Source organism: Hevea brasiliensis, chromosome 14 (assembly GCF_030052815.1).
Source record: "Hevea brasiliensis isolate MT/VB/25A 57/8 chromosome 14, ASM3005281v1, whole genome shotgun sequence".
Taxonomy (NCBI): domain Eukaryota; kingdom Viridiplantae; phylum Streptophyta; class Magnoliopsida; order Malpighiales; family Euphorbiaceae; genus Hevea; species Hevea brasiliensis.
In genome coordinates this window covers 88,302,862-88,320,558 of record NC_079506.1, presented here as the reverse complement: position 1 = coordinate 88,320,558, position 17,697 = coordinate 88,302,862, and the positions used below count along the sequence as shown (strand labels likewise).

Here is a 17,697-nt window from a genome sequence, read left to right as displayed (position 1 = left end):
TCAAAATTTCCTTTTTAACAACTTCTTTCATATTTGGGTTCAACCTCCTCTGATGTTCGATAGATGGCTTACAATTTTCTTCCAAAATGATTCTATGCATGCAAAAGTGTGGGCTTATTCCCTTAATGTCATCTATGGTGTATCCTAAGACTTTTCTGAATTGCCTCAACACTCTTAACAACTTATCAGCCTCTAAAGTACTCAAATTTGCATTTACAATTACTGGATAAGTGTTATTAGTGCCAAGAAATTCATACCTGAGCTGAGAAGGAAGTTGCTTAAGTTCTACCTTAGGTGCATCTTCTTCCTTGAATGATGGTTGCTTAGTTTCTGCTTTTTCCTTTTGTGTGAGTTGAAAAACTGGAGCAGAAATGAATGGTGGACTACCCTCTAAGTGTTGAGCATATGCAGCTACATGAGGGTTGTCATAGTCTATGCCTCCTCCATGAACCAAACAATTTTCAAGTGCATCTTCTGGATATTTCTTTCTGAAGTGTTCTTCAACCAGCTCATCAATAATATCAACTCTCAAGCAAGTATCAGCTTCAGAATGATGCTTCTTCATAGTGTTATTAATATTGAAAACCAATTGCTCTTCACCAACCCTAAGAGTCAATTTTTCTCCCTTGACATCAATCAACGCTCCTGCTGTAGCTAGAAAGGGTCTTCCCAAGATGATTGGGATATTAAAATCTTCCTCCATGTCCAAGATGACAAAGTCAACAGGTATATAGAACTTCCCAACCTTCAGAGGCACATTCTCCAAAATCCCTTCAGGATACTTAATTGATCTGTCAGCTAACTGAAGAGAAATGTGGGTTGGCTTAAGATCTCCCATGTTGAGCTTCTCATAGATGGAAAGGGGCATAAGGCTAACACTAGCCCCTAAATCACATAGAGCTTTTGTAGAACAAGACTCTCCAATGTGGCATGGAATTGAAAAACTCCCTGGATCCTTAAGCTTTGGAGGAAGTTTCCTTTGGAGGATAGCACTACATTCTTCTGTCAAAGTTACAGTCTCATGATCTTCAAGTTTCCTCTTGTTTGAAAGAATTTCTTTCAAGAATTTTGCATAAGAGGGCATTTGTGAAAGAGCATCTACAAAAGGCACATTTATGCAAAGCTTCTGCAAAACCTCTAAGAACTTCCCAAATTGCTTATCAAGCTTGGCTTTGTGAAATCTCTGTGGAAAGGGAAGTTGTGGCTTGTAGGGTTCAGGAGGTATATATTTCTCTTCCTTCTCTTCAATTTTCTCTTTACAATTTTCTGCACTCTCTTGTTTTTCACTCTCATCAGTATTTTTCTCATTTTCTCTCTTCTCACTGTTTTCACTCTTCTCATCATTTATAACTTTCCCACTTCTTAAAGTAATAGCTTGACACTGCTCTCTTGGGTTTTCTGGTTGACTTGGAAGCTTTCCAAAAGACTTGGCACTTGAGGAAGATGCTTGTTGTGCAATCTGATTTTCCAGCATTTTGTTATGTGTCTGCATCTGTTCCAGCTGTGCTTTCATCTCTCTCATCTCCTCATCATGCTTATTTTGGTTGGCAAGAATTTGTTGCAATAAAGCTTCAGTGGTGGAATTTCGTTCTTGCTGTTTTGGTGGAGGGTTCATATTTTTCTGCTGAAAATTAGGCAATGGTTGCCTATTTTGCTGATATGGAACTTGACTTTGCTGTTGTGGTTGAAAATTCTGATTTGGAACTTGACTTTGCTGATTTCCCCATGAAAAGTTGGGATGATTCCTCCAATTTGGATTGTAAGTTTGAGAGTAAGGATTCCCCATTTGCTTGTTTCCATAATTACCAACATATGCTGCTTGTTCTCCATAATCTACTCCACAGCTGGTAGTTTCCTCTGCATAAGCCACTTGTTGTGAACTTCCAGCTGATGATGATGAACTAACCAACATACTCAAATCTTCCATCTTCTTAGCAAGGACATTTGTAAGTGCATCAAACTTTGCATTAATCATGTTGAATGGATCAAGATCATACATTCCAGCAGCTTGCCTTTTGTGAGTTGGGTGGTCCTCTTGGACTACTCCAAAGATGAGTATTCTTTGCAATTTTCTCCAATAGCTCATAAGCTTCATCTTCATGCTTCATAATAAATTCTCCTCCTGTTTGAGCATCAATAATCCCTCTAATTGTAGGAGTGACATTTGTGTAGAAATTCTGATTTATCATCCATTTTGGAATGGCATGATGTGGGCATAATCTCTCTAATTCCTTCCATCTCATCCATGACTCATAAAGAGTTTCATCTTCTCTTGGTCTGAAAGCTGTCATTTGATTCCTCAACCCTTGAGTTTTTCCAGGTGGAAAATATTGTGCAAGAAATGCATCAGTGAGTTGCTCCCAATTTGTAATGGAGTTGTGAGGTAAAGAATCAAGCCAATCCAATGCTCTATCTTTCAAAGAGAATGGGAATAGCTTCAATCTTGCTGCATCATCAGACACTCCAGGTTGTTTTTGCATGTCACAGATCATAGCAAATTTCTTCAGATGTGTGTGTGGATTTTCAGAAGGATGTCCTCCAAATTGAGAATTTTGAATCATTTGAAGAACTCCAAAATCCATCTTGTAACTATTTGCATCGATTCTTGGTCTTGCTATACTTTCTCTCAAGTCATCAAAACGTGGAAAAGCATGATCCATCATACTTCCCCTAGGCACGTTTGCATTAACAACTTCTTCCCCTTGGGCTGCATTTTCATTGTTTTGATCATTTCCAACATTAACACCAATTCTCATTCTTTCATCAGCCATGTCTGCCTCAATTTCGGTTTCTCTCAAAGCTTCCTTTCTTTTTCTGGTTTCTTTCTTGTTGGCTTTACAAAATTTCTCAATTTCAGGATTGAACAATAAGGATGTGTCACTTGTGCTTTTAGCTCTTCTCATAAAAGGTTAAAAGTACCTGAAAAAGAACAAACAAACACAAAATGAAAATATAACAAAAATAAAACTATAAACAACTAAAATAATCAAGAATTCAATCTTAAACAAACAACTCCCCGGCAACGGCGCCAAAAACTTGATGCGTCCCTACCGCAAGTGCACGGGTCGTACAAGTAGTATAGAAAAGATATCGATCCCACGAGGAGTTGTGTTAATGATTGAATTTTTGATATAAAAAATTGAGTAAATTGAAATATTTTTGAAATTAAAGTAATGAATTGATGGGTAATGGAGTATGAAATCTAAATATGCAAAAATTAATATTCTATTCAACAATGTATTAATTAAACTAAAATTGCATCAAATTGAAATAAGCAAGTTCAAATATGGCAATATTCAAAATGGCAAGTAATTAAATTCGATTAGAAATTAACAATGGTAAAAAGGCGATTCCGGAGTTCGGGATTTCATATTCGAGCTATTTTGGGATTTTAAATTGGTTATCCAATCTTAGGAAACTTATGGGTTTTAAGGAGATTAATTCTTAAATCCTTTGAATTCCCTTTCGAGTGAGACAAATAGTGCCTTAATCAAACTAATCCTACTTTCGTGGAGTTAGAATTAATTAAGACCCATTAAGTTCTTTAATTAATCTGTGAATCCTCTTAATCCTTAGCCTATTTCTAGGTCTAAGTTAATTAAGTCCAATTTCTTGATTATCTATCACAAGGCCTTCTCCTTTCGGTGCTTCAACCATGGATTAAGAACATCACTTAATGGGATCCTACACTAAGCATGTCATTAAGCATACAAGAAATGAATAAAACTCATTAAGACCACAAAATATGGATTACCCAATCAAAATCCACAAAATATCTCAAATATTACAACCCTTACTCCAGAATCAAAAGTAAACTACTCACTATCCAAATGCTTACAAGATATATTGAGTTTAAATGGAAATAAAGCTTTAATCTAAGCTAGGGAATAAGAAATTAAACACTAGAAATGTAGAAAAATGTAAGGAAATAAAGAAATCTGCAAATCTTGGTTGAAAATGGTGTGAAAGGTGAAAGTGACTCCTCAAATTCTGCCTCTACTCTCCTTTCCTTTTTTGCACCTTGTCTCCTTTCTAAAATGGGAAAATGAGACTATTTATAGCATTTTTCTGACATGGAGCCCTAAAATGGTATGTTCTAGGAGGAATTATTTGAGGGAATCTCCTGCCAGCTCATTAATGAACTCTTTATGGGACTGCATAAGTGGACTGCATAAGTTATGCAGTCCCTTATGCGATTTTAGCTGTTACGAGTCACTTATGCGAAAGCATATAACTTGGTGCATAGGTTATGCACAATTTCGTGAAGGTGCATAAGGGAGGCGAGAATGTGCATAAGCTATGCGATCTCTTTATGCACATTTAATTTGGTTCGAACAGTGATCTTTCTCCTTATGCAGATCTGCATGGCTTATGCGGCAAGTTATGCACAGTTTGGTCAATGCATATTTCAGCTTGAAAACCTGTTTTTGACATCTTTGGCTGTAGAAGACACTCCTCAATGGCAAAATTCTCTTCAGTCCTTCAAAAACACCATTTTTCCTACAAAATAAAGTAAAAATTACAAATTAATGCAAAATTGACAACTATGAAAAACTAACTAATTAACTAATGAAATTAGCTAAAAATGACTAATAATCAAATAAAAATGGTTATAAAATTAGACCTAAATGACTATGCAAACTGTATGCATCAGTAAATTCCACTTCATTATCTTTTTTATCTTTATTTTTAGTGAGTCGTTAAAAGAAAAAGACCACACGCCTATTTTCACAGGCATGGGTAGATCACACGTTCTAGCGCTACCATACCCAGCTCAAAGGCACGTTAAGCCCTTAATGCACTTTGCTCAAAGACTAGCCAATCTTGGATTCAGAGTCACTTTTGTTAACACACGCTTTAATCACAAGAGAGTGCTTACTGCAATGGTTGGCAGAAATGATTCTACAGGTTCATGTGTTAATTTGGTCTCAATCCCAGATGGGATGGGTCCGGAGGATGATAGAAATGACATTGGTAAGTTATGTGAGGCCGTATTGATCACCATGCCCAAAAGCCTTGAGGAGCTCATACAAAAAATCAACAAGACCTTGGAGTTTGGTGATCAACCTATCACTTGTATTGTTTCTGATGCTTCTTTGGCGTGGTCAAGGGAAGTTGCAAACAAGTTGGGGATTAGATTTGCTGTGGTTTGGCCTGCATCAGCTGCCAGTTACTCCATCATGGCAAACATTCCTAATCTTATTCGCGATGGATACATTGATGATGATGGTAAGTTCTCTCTTTAAAATTTTCTTTGAAATAAATAATTTGCAATAAAAAGATTTAATTAAAATTTTCACAATTATATTTAATTTTATTTTCTTTTAAATAAATTTTTTAAGTTAAAAATAATTGAATTATTTTATTCAATTGAATTAAATTCTTGTAAAATTCTAATTTTCAAACATGAAATTAATAATGAAATTAATAATTGTATGTTAAATAATAGCAATGATAATCATGCCCATTGATAGCAAATTTCTAATTGAATTGATTGTTAAAATTAAAACTGAAACTAATGTAAAATCTTGAGAATTAATTGAATTTTTAAAAACTTTAGATATATAGTTAGTAATGCACGCAAAGATTTTTTTTTTTTTTTTTTTGTCATGTCCCTCTTTCTTTTGGTTAAATTTATAGGATTCTCTATCAAGAAACAAAGAATTCAATTGTCCTCAAGCATCCCTAGTTTTGGCATTGAAAACTTTCTATGGAAAGTTGGTGACTCAAACGCAGAAAAGGCTACTTTCAAATATATCGTCCGATCCTTTGAACATTTACAATCTACAGAATGGCAGATGTGCAACTCATTTTATGAACTTGAGCCCGGAGCATTTTCCTTGTTTCCAAAGCTTCTCCCAATAGGCCCATTGTTAGCAAATTACGATACAGGCAATTCAGGAGCACAGTTCTGGCAGGAGGATTCTTCATGCTTGACATGGCTTGATCAACATCTATCCCAGTCAGTGATTTATGTAGCATTTGGCAGCTTCACAATTTTTTATCAATTCCAATTTCAAGAACTAGCCCTCGGACTTCAACTCACAAACAAGCCTTTTCTTTGGGTGGTTCGTCCAGGAAGCAGTCAAAATTCAAACCATGCCTACCCTAACGAATTTCATGGTAGCCATGGAAAAATTCTGAGTTGGGTACCTCAACAGAAGGTTCTAAGTCATCAGTCTATTGCTTGTTTTGTGAGCCATTGTGGTTGGAACTCTACCATAGAAGGTGTAAGCAATGGAGTACCTTTTTTTGTGTTGGCCTTACTTTGCTGACCAGTTTCATAACACGAACTACATTTGCGATACATGGAAGGTTGGTTTGGAATTCGCCAAGGATGAAAATGGAATCATAAGGAAGAAGGAATTTAACAAAAAGGTAGAGCTCTTGCTTAGTGATAAAAGCATAAGAGAGAAGGCCTTGGAGTTGAAGCAAATTGCTAGAAATAATATTGGAGAAGGTAGTCAGAACTCAACAAATTTTAGCAAATTATCAAGTGGCTGGAGGAGGCATAATGGGGGATTCCAATATCGGCATTTTCTATGGACTATTTGTTTAATTATCTTAGGCCTAACTGCGTAAGGCAGTAGCAAAATGGTTCTCATCTCTTGTCAACAGGCAATTAGAGGATGCCCACAAGGGCCCAGTAAACTGCTTAGGAACATCTGAATTCTGGGCATTCTATTTGCTACGTTATGCGTGCATTTCATATAAAATAATAATTGCTAGTATTTATTTAGTTTTATTTCAATTTAGTGATTGGTTTATGTCATATTTCCCTGGTCAAGTTTAATTGTTTGAATGAATTCAATTTTCATTTCATGTAAACTCACGTGATTTAACTAAAAAACTGCACACTCATCAATAATTAAATACATAAATTAACCTTCCTTTCATGATTCAACTAACAATCAATACAATTCTAATAACCATGGCATGAACAATGCTGATCTTATCGAATATCATCAACAATTCTATAACTATTGTTTAAAATAAATAATTAAACAGATATTGATAAAAAATAATAAAACTTTAAAACGTACTGAAATGTCGTGGACGACATTACTATAAAAAAATAATAAATTAATAAATTATGAGAATAAAGCCGTTACATGGTGATAAAAAGTAACTCAGAGTTGGCCAGAGACGAGAACCAACCTTATGACTAAACAATTCCATTAATCAATCATAATCCCTATTCAATTATAGCCATTTGAAGAAAAAAATACTCCTCAATTATGGAAATTGAATCCAATTAATTAAGCTTGAACTCAAACAGAAACTTGTGGCACGACAAATTGAAGCATGACAGAGTTTGTGAATGAGCTCCTCCTTGGCATATTAATTGGGTATGAGCCTTGAAGCATGAGGATGCATATCCTTATATGACTTCTTGATTGTTCCTTCTGCAACTCCAGCCAAAATTGCAATACCTGCATTATCTTTATTTTTCAGTTAAATCCATCAAGGAAGACACCATCCGTATCCATACCATAAATTAAGAGTTACATGCACTCCTCTCCCTCTTTATTGCCTTTATATGCAGAAATCTAACGTATTATGACTTGAAACAAGATTTTGTTTTCCTATCAATTTTGTAAAAAAAAACAAGCTTTTTAAATATATAGAGAAATCCAATTCAAGGAATGTTCAAATTCAAGAAAGCATTTCTTTTGGGAAAATCTCTATCTTCAAAATTAGATGGTCTATCATTTTTGTAAAAGAATCCCAATTAAAGGAGGTTGTGTTTGTAATGGTTGAAGAAAATATTTCGTTTGTAGATTTTCTGAGTTCAAAATTGTTAAAACAGAAGTTTAAAGCAAAAAGAAAAGTAATCCAGCTCAGTTTTATTCAAGAAAATTTCGGAATTTATACAAGAAGAGAAATAACAAACTTTCCTATCTAGCTGCCACTTACAAAGTGGGCAAAAACTAAAATGAGAATAATCAGCCACTAACAGCTACTAACTTCAGAAAAATAAGCAATTATTTTTGGACGTGATCTTTTGCTTAAAAATAAGAAACAATAAATTGAAATAACAAAGAAACAATGAGCTGGAACTGAAATGCCAACTTTCTAGCACTCCTCCTTGGCATTTCGGTGACAAACACCAATTTTTTTGTCTCAAATCTTAGAACCTTTCTTTTGGTAGAGACTTGGTAAAAATGTCTGCTAACTAATTCTCATATGAGCAATGAACAAGTAACACTTCATTAGATTGTTGAACTTCTCTAATAAAATGGAATTTGATCTTGATGCACTTAGTTCGGCCATGAAACATTGGATTTTTTGAGATTAACACTGCTAAAATATTGTCACACATAATTTTGGTAGCCTCTGTTTGTTCACACCCCATGTCCTTCATCATCTTCCTTAGCGGATAGCACAGTTTACTGTGAGCGACAACAATATACTCTGCCTGCATTGATTGGTATTGTTTCTTGTTTCCTTGATTTCCAGCTGAAAAAACTTGAGCCTAAGGAAAATAGATATCCAGAAGTGCTTTTTGAGTCTTCAATGCAGCCACCCCAATCACTGTCAGAGTAAACAACCAGCTTCAAGGTCTTTCCTGCAGATGCTGGAAAGAAAATCCCAAGTGTGCTGGTTCCTTTGATATACCTTAACATCCTTTTAGCAGTAGTAAGATGAGTTTCTTTAGGTGAATGCATGAATCTAGAGAGCAAACTTATAGCAAATAGAATGTCAGGTCTGCTTGCTGTAAGATACAGAAGGCTACCAATTAAACTTCTATAGATGCTTTCATATACTTTTTCAGCATTCTCATCCTTGCCAAGCTTCAAACCAGTGGAGATTGGAGTGCTCACAGGTTTACAATCTTGCATTTTGAACCTGTGTAAAATATCAGACATGTATTTCTGCTGACATATAAAAAAACCATCATTAGACTGCATCATTTCCATCCCAAGAAAGTACTTCATGACTCCAAGATCAGTCATTTCAAAGACTTTCTCCATTTCCTACTTGAACTTTTGAATTACTTCAATTTTGCTGCCTGTCACAAGCATGTCATCAATATAAATTGAAACGACTAAGGACTCACCATTTATGTTTTTCACATATAAGGTAGCTTCACTCTGACTTCTGCTAAAGCCAAGTTGGATGAGATGGCTGTCCATCCTTTCATACCAACTCTTGGAGCTTGTTTTAAGCCATACAAGGCCTTCTTTAGACGATAAACTTGATCCTCTTTACCAGGAATTAAAAAACCATCAGGCTGTTCTACAAAAATCTCTTCAGTGAGCAAGCCATTTAAGAAGGCAGATTTGACATAAAGTTGATGAATCTGCCATGAGTTGTGAGCTGTAAATGCAAGAAGAAGTTTGATTGTGTCATACCTTGCTACTGGAGCTGTAACATCCTCCCGGTAGTAATTCCGCACAGTCTACTGTTCCGGTGACCGGTGTCGGTCCGGACAGCTAGAACGTCCGGAAAAATAATTAAATTTAAGTGAGGGACCATAATTAACTCAAATATTAATGAGAAAAATTTAGTAAAAATTTTAGAAATAAAATCTGATTAAGTTAAAAGAGCGGTGCCCAAGCGATGGGTAACAGAGGTAAGTTGCGGTTCTATAGCGAGGAGCCCTAGACCCGGGAGAAAAATCATAAAATAATTTTTGGGACTCCAGAGAAGGGTTATTGAGGTTCCTATGGCATTAGAATGCCAAGAAAATATTTAGAAAAATTTTTCAATCGGTACAGCCAATTTTGACCCGTTAAGCCAAACGGAGGGCATTTTGGTCATTTCGCTTTCCGAGGTGATTTTTGGCCGACTTGTCCAGTTGAGTAAATAATTAATATAACATAAAATATGAATAAACATTACTAAAAATCAAATTGAAAATGATTAGTGGAGGAAAGGAAAGAAAATGAAGAAAAAGCTCAATTATGATATCTTGATGATGTTATTTACAAATTGTGACCAATCACAAATAAGCCACCATTTGGCTAAACTATTAAAAGACATAAATGAAGACCAAAATAACACAAATTACAGCAGCCATTCTTCTTCTTCTTCTTCCCCAAAACGTGACTCTTCCCATCTCCCTCCATTGATGAGCTTGGCAAGCTCATGAAACCCTAAACTCCCACCATATTTCCTTGAGTTCCCAACACTAAATTTTACCCTAGAATCTTGCTTAATATTTTGGGAGCTAAAAGAGGAGAAGAAATTGAAGTTTTGGGTTGGCTTGGATTTAAGCTACAAGAGGTTAGTGCACTATATATCAAAAACTCTTTAATTTCATGCATAGGAACTTGAATTTAGCAAGAATTTGTAAATTAAGTGGATGAAATTTATGTATATGTACTCCATAAATTTCGGCTGCCCTAGGGAGAAATAGGATTGAGTGTTTTTGAATGGACTTGGAATGAATTAGAAATCATGAATAAAGTATATAAACATAAGGAAATGAGTTAGTTAGTCAACTAGGGTAACTTGTACAAAATCTTGAATTTGAGCTAGGGTTTTGGGAGTAAAGTGTGGACTTGGATTATGAATTGATTAGAGAACATTTTAATGGTCAATTAGTGACCATTTTAGGTAGATTGACCAACAAATGGACTGAAAAATGAGATTGCAAAGTGAGGTTGCAAACTGCCCTAGGACAGCAGCATAAGGACTGAAAATTCTATCCCTTTGCACTGCCATAACTTGGGCTGTGCTAGTCCAATTGGTGTTTGGCCAATTGGACATGAAACTAGGCTTATAATGGCACATTTTTGCTGAAGAAACCATGCCCAAAAGACCAAAGCAAGAGGACCAAAACTTGGCCCCAATCCGGATACCCTGAAACTGCCTCTGCAGAATTGACCAAATGAACAGTAACTGTTCATTTGGCCATAACTCACTGTAGATTTGGTCAATTGGCCTGACATTTTTACAGCAATACGTTAAGACATAGACAAACAACTTTCATGAAGGAACCTACCCCAAATTATGGCCAGAACCCATTCAACCAAGTGACTCAAGTTACTGTTCATGCACTGTAGATATGGTAAATTTCTGCAGAATGCATATCCGGATAGCTTGGGCTTTTGAGCCATATCTGGAGCTACAAAACTCCAAATGGAGTGATTCAAAAAAGGAAATTCAACTAGACAAAATAAGGAACAACTTTCATGTTTTACATTTCTTCAAATTCCAACAGTAACAGTGTCCAATGGAACAGTGAAATTGACTCACCAAAACTGAAAAATCTGCTCCTTTGGTTTAATGCTTGGAAATGGTATTAACACTTAATGCCAACAAGTTTTAAACACCAAATGTGGTATGTTGGGAGTGCCAAAGTTAATGTACACATTTTTATTCTAAAAGTCAACATTTTTGTTGACCAATGAGGTGAATAGTGACACCAAAACCAAAAAATTGGCAATTTTGCCAAAATGACCTAAACTTTGAGAAAGTGACCAAAACTAACAAGTTTTGAATACAAAATGTGGTATGTTGGGAGTATTAAAACCAATGTACCTATTGTTTATGCAAAAGTCAACATTTTAGTTGACTAATGAAATGAATAGTGACATGAAAACTTGAAATTCAAAAATTGTGAAACTTAAAAATGCAAAATGCCCTAGTAGGCCTAATGTGATTGGTTTGGATAGTTTGGCATGCCAATAGGGTATTGTTTTAGCGATCGCGAAAGGAAAGGCTTTATGCTGTATTCATGGCTTTATGCCTGTATTCATGGCTTTTATGCCAGTATTCATGGCTCTTATGCCCGATTATGTGTTATCATGGCTTTTAGCCATTACATTTGCATACATGGTTGGCGTTCTGCGTCCCATGGTATGACGACCGAGGCACGCGGTGTCCATGCCAACGACCCGTTATCGATCGATCGTTGGTATAGGTTACTTGGGCATGGAAAAGTATAATCAGAATCGAATCGATTGTTAAAGAAAATACGAAAATCAAATATCAGGAATGATTACGATAGAATACAAAGAAACTCAAGATCAGGAAGAAAATAAATAAGCAAAATGCATGAAGAAGTTAATATCATAAAACGTAATTAGCCCTCGACTAAACATTAAGTTGGTAATTATTCAGTTCTTATGAACACAATGGCTAAGAAATTATGATTTTTATTTGCATATTATTTCTTTCTATTTTATTATTTGCACCACTAAGCTTTATGCTTAGCGTCGCTTTGCAACGCGTGAGTGCGAAAGATTGGACAGAGGGCCCGGTAGACCACAGATTCGGTAAAGGCGGTTCACGATTACGCATAGTGTATGTGTCACCTCGATGTCGTGATGCATTGGTAGGACGCTAGATGTCATTTTGGTATTTTGTAATTGATTTTATTTTCTCATATGTATTTGAACTTATGTAATATATTTTGATATTCATGTAAATAATGAAAAGTGTGGTTGTAAATGGAAAAGTGAATGTTTATCTATGATATATGCATGGTATCATATGAGATGGATGAATGAGAACTGAGGTTGAACATTGTTGAGAATTTGATAAATGGAGTTGAGATGATGGAAAATGAATATAGGAAGTGTTTTTCACAGGTTCCGAAGAACTGTTTTCTTCATTTTTAGCCGGTATTCTGCCAGATTTTCTTTAAAATTTCCGGAACCTCAAAGAAATAATAATTTCGATAAATGGCTTAAAATGAATTATATTTCACAAGTTATATTCAAAATTATGATAAAAAAAATTAATTAAGATAAAAATAGAGTGCTCGGCACACTGAGTGGCATAACTTGCTCGGCTACACTGTAGTCGGATAAGGGGTGTCACATTTAGTGGTATCAGAGCACGGTTTAGGCGTTTCTGGGCCTAGATTGAGTCCATACCATGCATTGCATTTGTAAGAGTCGAGGTGACACTAATGCAGATCTGTTTGTCTTTGTTAAATAGGATATGGACCATTCATCGCAGAGGGCAGTGGAAGAAGAAGTAGTAAGTCATATCCCGACTGGTAGTAATATTGAAAATCGGGGAGATCCTGCTCCACCAGTGCAAGAGGTGCCTGTACAACCCCAACAGGCCTTGTTTGAGCAGATGACTGGATTCTTTCGACAGATGACTGGGGTTATTCCACCACTATCTCAGCAGAAATCACCTCTTGGAAAAATTAGGAAATATGGAGCTGTAGATTTCAATGGTAGAAAGGAAGACGATTCTGCAGCGGCTGAGTATTGGTTAGAAAGGACTGAAAGAGTCTGCGGCAGCTCCATTGCACACGAGCGAGTTTGGAGTGTGCGGTTTCTTTGTTACAAGAAGTCGCATATCGGTGGTGGGATGTCGTAACCAGGTAGTGCCACCGGTAGCGTAACTTGGGAATTCTTTCTGATAGAGTTCAGAAAGAAATATATTACCTGTGTTCATGAAGAGGAACAGAAGAGGAGTGGTGATCAGCAAAAGAGGAAATTTGGACAGTCTAGTAATAAGAGGCCGAGAGAACAGTTGTAACACCCCTAAGTTCGGTAGTGCGTTCTCTTTATTCGGTGACGATCTTTGTCGGACAGCTAGGATGCCTAGAACCGTACTACGATATCTGTGAGGAGAAATAAAAGAATGTAATAAAAGCAAAGTAAGTACAACACAAACAAAGGTCAAATGTTAGCTAAGAAATGTAACCAAGTTAAGCGAGCCGATAACCCTAGCGATGGGTGACCGCACCGGGAAGTCACGGCGTGGACCGTTGACTAGCTCGGGATCATGGAACCACGAAAAAATATTTTAGGACTTAAATAGACCCTTATTGAAGTATAAATATCATTAGAAAAATAAAAGAAAAATTAAATAATTAGTACAAAGAAAAGTGAGAAATCGAAAAACGGACAAAACCCGGTATTACCGAAAAATCGGGAATGCAACCCGAACAGGGGCATTATGGTCATTTGACATCCCGAAGTGTCTTTTGACCTAAATGTCCATTAAAAATAAATAATATTATACTTAGAAAATGAAATGAAAAATTAATTTGGTGGTACATAAAGTAAATAGCCAAAAATGGAGTGAAAAATGTGTAAATAACACATTTAAGCATTATTATATAATTAAATGAGTAAGTGGACCACTAAAGGATTAAATTAAACATAAAATGTGGCTGATGTAAGTCCACTAAACTCATCAGAATGTTCATCTTCCTCATTTCATAAACATTGCCGAATTGAAGAAAATGGGAACCACCATGGCCATTTTTCATGCAAGCTCATCTAACCACTCATTTCACTTCTAATCACTTGAGTTCCTTCATCAAAAATGGTCTACACATCACAAGGAAGATATTGATACCAAATTTGAGAAGTTTGGTGAAGGTTTAGCAAGTTACAATCAAAGGTAAGTTTACATTTTTGAGAATTCCTTTGTTAAACTTTATGTTCATGTAATGGGTGTTAGTTTGGTGAAGGAAATTTTAAAGTTTAAATAGTTATTGAGATAGCCATTTTTGGACAGCTATGGGGTCACGCATTTAATGATTTATTATGCATATAATTGATGAGAAATAATGTTGATCTTGGTGATTTAATATCCTAGTGAATTATTTCACATATATATGGTGATTTATGCACTTGGATGGGAATTGGTAAATTGTAGGGCACTTTGATGTTGAAGGACAATTTTCGGCAGCTTGGGAACACTTGAGTAAATGTATGTATTCATGGAAGTGTAGGCAGAATATTGACCTAGAAGGATTGATGGATATGTATGTAGATTGATATTGTAAAGCGTATGTAAGATTTGTAATGGTTAGGTGTGTATGTAATGGTACTTAGAATTTGTAAATGTGAATTATATTTGGTGTGTTGAGGGTAATTGTAATCTGCCCAAAGTAATGTTAATGTAAAGTAGAATGTGCTTTTGGTAATGTACCAAAACAGATTGGTAGGGAAGTGAACAAATTGCAAGGTAAATGTGTGTGATTGATGTGTGTTAAGCAAAGTAACCAAGGGCAGTGTACATTTTAGCTAATAAGTTTAAATGTGTAACCTCAATTGGTATGAGAACAATTGGAGGTGGAACTAGGCACAAAATGTGCCAACTTTCATTGAGAAAAATGCCAAAATTCTGCTTGCAAGGTGACCAAAAAAAATGACCAATTCGGATTAGGTGCAATTAGGACCTGAAAAATGACCAATTGGGCAGCAGTGAGTGTTTAGGCCATAACTCACTCAAACCAGGTCTAATTGACCTGAAATTTTAACCATGAATAGTTAAGACCCATACCTACAAGTCTTATGAAGACATCAAAGCCCAAAAATGACCATAAGCAAGTCAAAAAGCTTGCACAAGTTCGGGTCCAAAAACTGGCCGAACCAGAGTTGACCAAATTGACCAAAAATTGACCTAATTTGATGCCATTTGACCAGCAATACTATAATGACCATAACTTGGTCTACTTAACTCGGAAAGACCTAAAATTTTGCACCGCGGTCCATAAGACATAGATCTACAAGTTTGTAGTTTTGACCAAAACCCGAAAACCGAGGGAACTAGGCCGTCCAGCTAGGTCAAACTAGTATCCCGGAATCCAGCAAGTTGCTTTAAAATGCACTAAACAAGGAAACGAGTTTGGTAAAACGTACCAACCCTAAAACCCTATGAAATGTGACATATTAATGACACTAAAACCTAATTTACCTAGAACACATCGAGGGTCGATATATTGGGTGATTGAGCAAATAATAGCTTTCAGTGAATTAATTACCAAACATTATCGATAGAGACAATATAAATTAGTACTGAAACACTTCAAATTGTGTTTCTCAGTTACTAAAGACTCGAGGAAAGGAAGGAAACACCGAGTCCGGACTGGAAGAACGATCATCGGAGGTTTGTGCACAACAACTATTTCTCTTGAATTTTTCAATTGAAATAAATATTGACTATTTGTATATTATCGTTTTAAATTGTGGAAATGTGTTTGGTGGACACTTATTGATTGAAAAACATTGTGAATGGTTTGAAAATGTGAAAAATTGTTTGAATGATATTGATGGATACTTATTGATTGAAAAGCACTGTAAATGGTTTTTGTGGAAATTGAAGTGAATTACGAATTGTGTTGCCATTTTGTGAATGAAATTATAACTTTGGAAATTTATTGGATTCTTACGGATCATTTGAATAAAATGTTTGGAATTGTTTTGACTCACAATTGGCATGACACGGATATTATGTTCCTCCTCCATTAATGGGGTGAGTGTGATTATTCCTCCCTCTTTGACTTATCGATGCAGGGTGAGTATGATTATGTTCCTCCCTCTTTGACTTCGACCGAGGTGAGTATGGATGAGTACTCATTAGATAGCTAGCTTCCTCCCTCATTGATTTCGATTATTGGGGTGAGTATGTCTTGTCGTGGTGTACAACACGGCATATATGGAAAAATTGGTGTCATGACCTAAATTGTGTTATTGATTGGCAACATTGTATTGTTCAATTATTTGATCAATTGTGTTATTGATTTGCAAAACGATATTATTCAGTTATTTGATCAATTGTGTTATTGATTTGCAAAACGATATTATTCAGTTATTTGATTGAATTGTGTTATTGATTTGCAAAACGATATTATTCAGTTATTTGATCAATTGTGTTATTGATTTGCAAAACGATATTATTCAGTTATTTGATCAATTGTGTTATTGATTTGCAAAACGATATTATTCAGTTATTTGATTGAATTGTGTTATTGATTTGCAAAACGATATTAATCAGTTATTTGATCGAATTGTGTTATTGATTTGCAAAAAGGTATTATTCAATTATTTGATCAAATTGTGCATGAATTGACAATACGGTATTCTTAAACTATTTGACTAAATTGTGTTATTATGAATTTTGATAATTTGTGAATTGGAGTTTAAATTCCTTATGACATTCATTGTCTTGAATTTAACTATGGTTTTAAGTATCCACTATTGATATGATTTATGAATTGTGAATTAAAATTGTATTTGGTTAATGTTGTGCACCACTGAGACATTGTCTCGTGATAGCTTTATTCTTTATCGCGGTAGAGAGAGACAGGCAGCAGACTAGGTTGCTAATACATCCAGATGAGGGATTACAGTATAATGAGTATACCAATATTTTGCATTTTGTACTGTAATGTATGACACTGTATGTACATTTTGTTTTTGGTTTTGAGCAGTTGTAAATTCAAATTGTACCTTGAAGTTGTAAATTTATTATGAGTTATTTGACTTATAAAAATGTTGGAGTTGAGATTTGGAAAATAATTGAAGTGCTTTTTACAGGTTTTCTGAAGAACTGTTTTGTCCAAAATACAAATGGCACCTTGCCAAAATTTTTACAGATATTCCAAATAAATCAAATGAGTTAGTTGTTTCACTTCAGTTCACCAAAGTCTTTAACACCTGTAAATAGTGCTCACCACTGTAAAAGAAGTAAGAAAAGTTTTTAAAATCCCTTGTAGTGTATTTAATGGGTTATCAGTAGACGGAGTTGGTAATTCATCAGGTATACTACGGGATCATGTCATGCCTTACAGAGGGGTAGGGTGTGACAACAGTTAAGTCAGACATATGATCAAAGTAGGAGATCTAGACCCAAGCCTATACCCAGGAGAGATCAACCAGAAACACTAATAGTGAGTGCGCCAGGATTAGCAAGAAAATGTGGCCATTGTAACAAGTGGCATAAAGGTGAATGTAGGGGATTGACTGGAGCCTGTTATAGATGTGGGGC

The 17,697-nt window shown here is 35.5% G+C and overlaps 1 non-coding gene and 1 pseudogene across 1 annotated transcript; both read left to right on the top strand.

Annotated features, from left to right (window-relative positions):
* The first annotated feature begins 2,199 nt into the window (after nucleotides 1-2,199).
* LOC131173580 (small nucleolar RNA R71) lies at nucleotides 2,200-2,307 on the top strand. The gene has a single exon (XR_009143896.1). It is a non-coding gene; the product is annotated as a small nucleolar RNA R71 (small nucleolar RNA).
* A 2,429-nt stretch (nucleotides 2,308-4,736) lies between these two features.
* On the top strand, nucleotides 4,737-6,582 carry LOC110653960 (UDP-glycosyltransferase 83A1-like; annotated as a pseudogene).
* The last annotated feature ends 11,115 nt before the right edge of the window (nucleotides 6,583-17,697 follow it).